An 8003-nucleotide genomic window follows, 5' to 3' on the forward strand; every position below is an offset into this window, starting at 1 on the left:
GTAATAGTGTTTCTATCTGTTATTACAGTCGTTATGTGGCCACGCTAAGCCTCGCGTTGGAAGTCATTTATTGCTGTCGTACTGTGCGCAGGCTGAAGCTACGTATGGGGTTAAGGTGGACGCAGCTACACACCAAGAATCGTCTTTTAGCGACTCCTAAAATTCAGGCGGAAACGTAGCCTCACCCTTTTGTAGTAGTTGAACGATCCTGATGTTCTGTAGTATGATGTCTTGGGCACCACCCAATCGGGAACATGAGACTTTCACAGGGTCGTTAAATGGGCCTCGGTTACAACAAGGCATTCAACAAAACCCGGCAACAAACTCACACTTACACTTTATTTGATATTTTGAATTTACACCATTTGAAACACATGACTACGACTGTGTGTAGTCTTTTGAGGAGAGACATACGCGTCCTGACAAGTTGACAACTAGGGTTTGTCTCATTCTCGACACCAGATGGAGGTAACTCATCAGTTTCACGGCCGGAACAATTTAAGACGAAATAAATACCCCCGATGACCACTGAGTAGGCTGTCTGGTATGCTCAAGTCCCGGTCTTGACACGCTGGTGAAGAGATACACCTCTACCACAAGCCACGGTTCTCTGGCCGTCCAAGAAGTAGCAGTTATTACAGTAACTGAGCCACGACCGGTGTGTACTAAGGCAAAAACGAACGTTATTCCTGCGTCCTTGAACTACGCCAGGGGCACGCATAGAGGAAGCAAAGTCATACGTTTAATTGTGGCATTAAATGGAGGTAATTCGTCAGCCTCACGTTTCGGCCGGTTCTTCCATGTCGAAGAGTACTTGATATCCATCGCACACTACGTGGAGCTCCATTTGGAAATGAAGATCACGGTGGTGAATGCGTGAAGTAATTTTGATGACAAAAGATAATATTGTTAACCCATCCTCTCTATGTAAATTCGGGATGACATATCGCGGGACTTTAAGATAAATAAATATCTTTTGAATTATAAACCACAACTTGAGAAAGTAAACTGCCGAGAAAACTCCATAGTCTCATATTTTCTTCGATTTTCCACGATAACAAAGGTAATTTCAGTTCTATTTGTTTGTATATTTATGGTGTATTTAAGGACTCTGTCAGTAGCTCCGGCCATACAGCGTGGAATGACAGAACGATAATGATTAATTAATGGTAATTTAAGTAGAACAAACAGGACAGTCTGTGTTCCCAACGAGATACGAACAATCACTTCCAGAGTACAAGCTAGAAGCGTTACCACTTAAACCAACTTGCTGTTTTAGCACCTTTCATGTTTTTATATCAGTGACAATTCATTCTCCCACCATTTCGTGACAGATCATAACCTATTTGTCTCTTACCACTGATAATTTCGAACTACTAAGGCACAAACACAGCCGGTCACGGTAGCCGAGCGGTCTAAGGCATGCACTGTCTTCGCTCGCTCGGAAACCGAGATCGTGGGTTCGAATCCCACTCAGGGCATGGATGTTTGTGTACGTTTTTCTGTGTTTGTCTACAGGTAGAGGCCTTGCGACGAGCTGATCACTCGCCCAAGGAGTCCTACCGTATGTGTAAGATGTAGTAAACCGAAGTGAAACGGAGTGCTTCATGGAGGTAGGCCTAGGCCCAAATTGGGGCTGTGGAGCCACAGAAAAAAAAGGCACAAACACACATCAAGGTGTGTGAATATTACAGAACCTGAAGTCAATTTTTGGGACTCTCAATATACTTAATGAATAATTAAAATACTTAATGCTTAAAAATATTATGAAATAATCTGCATAAGTAGAGTAGATGAGGGAAACAGGAAACTGATACGATGTTTCTGTGGGGAAGACCCATTAGAATGATCAAGGGGTGGAAGATTAAAAAAATCGCTCTCAGTGGCGTTGATTTTGATGACGAGAAATGGATGCAAGTGGCTCAGGATCCTATCCCATGATCGACGTCGGTTGTTAGCTAGAAAGCATATTTATTTACTACTAGTACATTGCAGGTCAGCCAGTTGCTCGCATGTTATGAAGTCAGTTCTATCGAAGATAATGAAGCATAGAATATATGTCACAAAAGCGACAAGAGGAGAGAACAGAAGTAAATAAATGCAAGGAAGCCTGTTCAATGTAGCTTGTATATTCTTCCGCGAGTTTACCGCAGTTTTAACACAAAAGGGAAACTTCAGTCTACTAATTATGCACTGTTCCTTATATAAGTTCATATATCAACATGTCTATATATATGTAGTATATATATAACAAATGACACCATGAATCAGGATCCTTCTTGAGGAGTCAATAAGCATTCACCTAGACAAATTCTGCTCCTTTGTGGGTCCCGAAGTTTCATTGCCGTTTTCACAAGAGAAAGTCACAGGTCCCTATTTTGAGTCAGCTGAAAGAAGCCCCCACACAGACCGCATATATAAAGAAGAAACGCATTATCTATTTTACACATTTGTAGTGGAACCAACTTATTTGCGTTTTGAAGAAAACTCAACATCACGGTAAGAATCAGAATCCTTCTGTACAGAAATAAAATTAGTTGAAAATTGGGGATAGCTCTACCAACAGGGGGCAAGAAGGAAGACGGAAAATGAATATTGTGGCGTTCCCCTTCATATCCGAGAGTTCAGAAGTACGCATATGTAAATGTGATCGTGGAAGTAATTATTATATGTTAATTATGTTTCAATAAAGTTGTGTCAAACCACAAGGCAATGCGAAGAGAATGGCCACTATGACAATATGCGAAAAAGGTAAAAGCAAAGGAGGCTGTTTCAGAAAAGTATGTCACGATACATAACGATGGTCCTCGCAAGTCATGACCACAGAAACTAGCCAAAGTTGTTTTCATCTCTGCTATACGTATTTATACTGGGGACTCCATATAGGCAGTGATCCGCAAGGCGATATGATTTATTACCATGGAACAAGTTGCTACTCCGTTCTCCCAGAAAACTAACACTGTACTTACACTGTTTCAATTTCCAGTATAAATACCAATCATGTAAATACTTATTGATCTATATTTCTGGTGAAGTATACAGTCTTCTAGAATATGACGCCGTGTAGTCTAGCCGATATACTCATATTTCAGAGCAACACACTGCCTCCATTTTCACGGTATTCCCCTCCTAACCTGAAGATGGAGGCAACGTGTTCTGCACGGCGCCACGTCCAAGAAGATGGAAGTCTTAATAGTTAGCGCCATAAGAACCTCAAATCTTGAAAACTTTTCTCTTCGGGTTCTTACAAATATTAATAGGGTCCATTTTCCACATGCTCGGTATATGCTGGTAGGGCTTTCTTTACTTTGTTATATTGTGTAAGATTTTAGGTTTTCACGACGGTAACTGTAAAGAATGCCGTATTCTGTGATGTGGCTCCGTGTGGTTCTTCTGTGAACCAACGTTTCGGAGGAACGTATCGTCTCCATCATCAGGGATGAAAAATCCGCGAGTGAGTCACCAGCTTGAGCAAGTCGCTTCATACTGATTCATCAGTCGGAAAACGCCCACCCTTTGTTATATTGTCTTAAAATATGAAGAATGCCGTCCAACTAATAACAGATTCGTTACTGCCTTGCGGTATAATTGCTTACTAAGCAAAAAGCTTTAAGAAACATGTACGATGTATACCGACTATGGATGAACTATATGTTGAAGGTAATGGAACCCACTGCAATTTCAAAATACGTGCCAACATTGGTCGGAAAACTTGTACACGTAGGACCTTGGAGTAAATGGGAAGTTAAAATTACAACGTTTCTTAATTAAATGCAATGTAAGGTGAAGACTGGCTTCAATTAACCCTGAACTGGAAAAGTGAGAGGCATTTTTGTGAACGCGGATGAGAACCTTCGGGTTCCATGAAAGGTACGGAATTTCTTGACCAGCCGAGCGACTATAAGATTCTAGATAAGATTATAAGATGTCATATTTACTATGGTCAGTGACAGCATTATCACTGACGTAGGCGATGGTTACCAACTACTAACGACTTGCAATCAGTGGCGTTTTATCTTTGTCATATCATACAACACTGCCTATGCATCCGGTTACTATCAGCGTAGCAGGTATAAAGATGCTTGTTTGGAATGTAATAATTATATAACGTTGCAAAGCAACGCCATATAACCCGCAATAAATATTAACTAACATCTCTAAGCTGAGCCCTTCTTGAGAAGCCGCCAGTTGTACAGCTACTCAAGAATTTGCCAACATTTTACGGAACCAGAAGTTTCATTACCGTCTTCATAAGAGCCCTCCAATATTCCATATCCTGAGCCAGATGAATCCAGTCCATACCACCCTAATCCGCCCGCCTACTTGTAGGTCTTCCTAGTGGTCTTTCCTTCTGACTTTCGCACCGAAATCCTACATGCATTTCTCTTCTCCTCCATCCGTGCTACAGTTCATGATATTCGCCATTAAAATATGTCACTGAGGACACATAATATGGGCTAAATTAATATTACGTAAATAATTCGTCTTCAAAAAGACCTCAGGTGTGTATCAAGCTTGTGTAACCCATACTCAGACGCAAACTTTGGCCCAATATTCCGTGTACTCATTGCTACTGGCTCGGTACACCAGCAACTTCAGAAAATACAAGAAAAATGTGAAATAATGTTCTGTACAATCTACATAACTGACAAAACATAAACCCAAGGCTAAAATGGTTAAGAGTTGTAAAACAAAGGTAATATATACACACAACACAACTAAAAATTGAGCTTGCAGCAAACAATAAGAAAAAGAACATTAGAGACCTATATAGGAGAATATAAGACTTCAAGAGGGATTACCAACCTAGAAGTAACTTAGTGAAGGATGAGAATGGTGATCTGCTTGCAGATTCCCACAACATTTTGAATAGGTGCAGGAACTACTTCTTTCAGTTATTGAATATACATAGGGTCAGTGATGTTACGAAGATAGAAATTCATACAGCTCAGCCGTTAGTACCTGATCCGAGCCCTTCTGAGGTTGCAAAATTGAAACGGTATAAATCGCCAGGTAGTGATCAAATTCCGGCAGAACTTATTCAAGCAGGAGGCGAAATATTATGTTCTAAGATCCATAAGCTAACTAATTCTATTTACAATAAAGAAGAATTGCCTGATCGGTGGAAGAACTCTATTATTGTACCAGTTCACAAGAATGGTGATAAAACTGACTGTAGTAATTATCGAGGGATATCACTGCTATCAGCTTCATACAAAATTTTATCCAATATTCTTCTCCGAAGGTTAAGTCCACATATAGATGAAATTATTTGGGATCATCAGTGTTTGCGTTTCGACATAACACATCAACTACCGAACAGATCTTTTGCATTCGTCAGATATTGGAGAAAAAAATGAGAGTACGACGAGATAGTACATCAGCTATTCGTAGACTTCAAGAAAGCCTATGATTCAGTTAGGAGGGAAGTATTGTACAATATTCTGATAGAATTTGGGATACCCATGAAGCAAGTTAAGCTGATTAAAATGTGTTTAAATGAAACTTATAGTAATATCCGTGTAGGTGAACATTTCTCTGATAAAATTCCTATCCAGAATGGTCTAAGACAAGAAGATGCTTTATCGCCACTCCTTTTCAACTTTTCTTTAGAATATGCCATTAGAAAGGTCCGGGAAAGCCAGGTTCCACTGACATTAATTGGGACACATCAGCTACTGGTCTATGTTGATGTGAATCTATTGGGAGATAACATAGGTACCATAAAGAAAAACACACAAACTTTAACTGACGCTAGTAAGGGGGTTGGTCTAGAAGTAAACGCAGAGAAAACTAAGTATATCTTGCTGTCTCGTCACCAAAATGCAGGGCAAAATCATGACATAAAGTTAAGTAACAGGTGTTTCGAAAATTTGGCACAATTCCGGGGTTTTTTTTTCAATTCAATTCAATTCTTTATTATGTATGTGCCGAGTCAACAGCCGCAAGGCCAATTACAGAGCACAGGGTAGATACAAGTAATTACATTATGGACAAACACAACATAAACTCATAGACAAATTACAGGCAAGCACTGGAGGAAAACACAATAATGCAGACAAGTAAATAAACAAACAAACAAATGATATTAATAACAATAATAATAATTTCATTAACATAAATCTAAGTGCTATTCAAAACTGAGACGTGAAACGTATATTTGGGAACGAATACAGCAAATCAAAATCTGATTCAGGACGAAATTAAGAGTAGATTGAACTCGGGTAATGCTTGCTACCATTTAGCCCAGCACATTTTGTTCTCTCGTCTGATGTCTAAAAACATTAAAATTAACACATACAAAAATATAGTTTTGCCTGTGCTTCTGTATGGTGTTTAAGAACAGGGTGCTGAGGAGAATATTTGGCCCGAGGAGGGATGAAGTGACGGGAGGTTGGAGAAAACTTAATGATGAGGAGCTTCATAACTTGTACCCTTCTCCAAGTATAATTAGAATGATCAAGTCAAGGAGGATTAGGTGGGCGGAGCATGTAACAAGAAGGGGGAGTAGAGGAATGCATGTAAGATATTGGTGGGAAAGCCGGAAGGAAAGAGACCACTAGGAAGACCAAGACGTAGGTGGGTGGACAATATTAAAATAGATCTTAGAGAGGTAGGATGGGATGGTATGGATTGGATTGATCTGTCTCATTATAGGGACCAGTGGAGGGCTCTTGTGAACACGGTAATTAACCTTCAGTTTCCATAAAATACTGCGAAATTCTTGAATAGCTGCACAATTGGCGACTTCTCAAGACGGGCTCATCTCCATGAATGAGCCATGTGGGCCGGCAACAGCTGACAATCACAGATCTAAAAGTTTCACATTCAAGTGTTCTACGGAGAATTAATGGTACACCATTTGTTTGAAGAATAAAAGAGGATTCATATGTGGGTAACTGTAAGCCACATACCAATAACTTGGTGCCTTGCCGGGTTAAACCCTTGTGAACAACTTACCGGTGACGCAAGCTGGTGTCAGCAGATGTCTCCGGCTGATGTCTCTTCCTCTCTGTCTTGAGTCACACACGCAAACTTCGTTAGGTAGTTCGGTTATGGCGTTATATTAGATGCCTAAACAACGCAACTCTTCTTTAAATTAAGTTTTCACGTAATTTGCGGAACAACTTATACTAATTAACTTTTAATTTATCATGATCATCATGCCTTCACTACTGTCCTTATTCCCTACAGTAAGCACAAAATTAACTCGCAATACGTGTTCAACTTTCCTTTATATTCAGGAATTATTTCTGTATGGAGAGGTCAGCTTTAAGTTGCGAACTATTTCACCGGTTTGTTCCTGTTAAGATCGAAAGTTCTAGCTCTTCTCACAGAACTAAACCTCATAATTTATGAGTAATGTTATGTAATTAGACAGCACACGCAACACCTATTAGAATTTCAAATAATTTGAACACTACGGTTTATTTGTGCAAATAATTAGCGTCGTTACATAACCTGCCACAATCCTTTTTGCAATCACACAGCAAGTGTTAGTTGCTTTATGGTATAGGATACCAATTATTTAGTGGTAAGCAAGCTGGCCAAGTATTCATTTACCTCTAATGTTTCTGCTAAGAATTAACTCAAATGTTAAACACAAATTTCATATACTGTTGTTGTCAATTTATAATCACTTCATCCTGAACACGTAATTCCTATATTTAAGATTCTGCGTCATCACTCCTTACAACAAAATGGGCCAATTTGACAGGTCTAGCACCGGCAATGCAGAGCTGCTGCTACACTTCCAACACAACTAGCAGACCTTCCGAAACTGACTTCGGCCGTCGTCAGCTTCCGGCGAGAGTGGCGCGCGCGCGTGCTAGTAATTTCTTTCACTGGCCACAGCGAGCGCTTCAGTCATTCCATGATAGCTAACTTCCGTGAGTGGTCGTGACGCTGAACATCATTATAAAATAATTCCGTTTATAAAACAATGTCTAAAATAAATACGTACAAAAGTGTATGTGATAATTCAAATGTTAATATTAATATAA

At 39.7% G+C, this 8003-nt stretch overlaps 1 protein-coding gene across 1 annotated transcript in view; it reads right to left on the reverse strand.

Annotated features, from left to right (window-relative positions):
* LOC111872357 overlaps positions 1 to 7765 on the reverse strand; it is an 870691-nt gene extending 862926 nt beyond the window's left edge. Inside the window, exon 1 of the mRNA XM_023866150.2 lies at positions 6961 to 7765. The gene's annotated coding sequence lies outside the window, so the exon portion shown is untranslated. The remainder of the gene's footprint in view (positions 1 to 6960) is intronic.
* Positions 7766 to 8003: the final 238 nt, after the last annotated feature.

Source organism: Cryptotermes secundus, unplaced genomic scaffold, assembly GCF_002891405.2.
Source record: "Cryptotermes secundus unplaced genomic scaffold, Csec_1.0 scaffold144, whole genome shotgun sequence".
Classification (NCBI taxonomy): Eukaryota; Metazoa; Arthropoda; class Insecta; order Blattodea; family Kalotermitidae; genus Cryptotermes; species Cryptotermes secundus.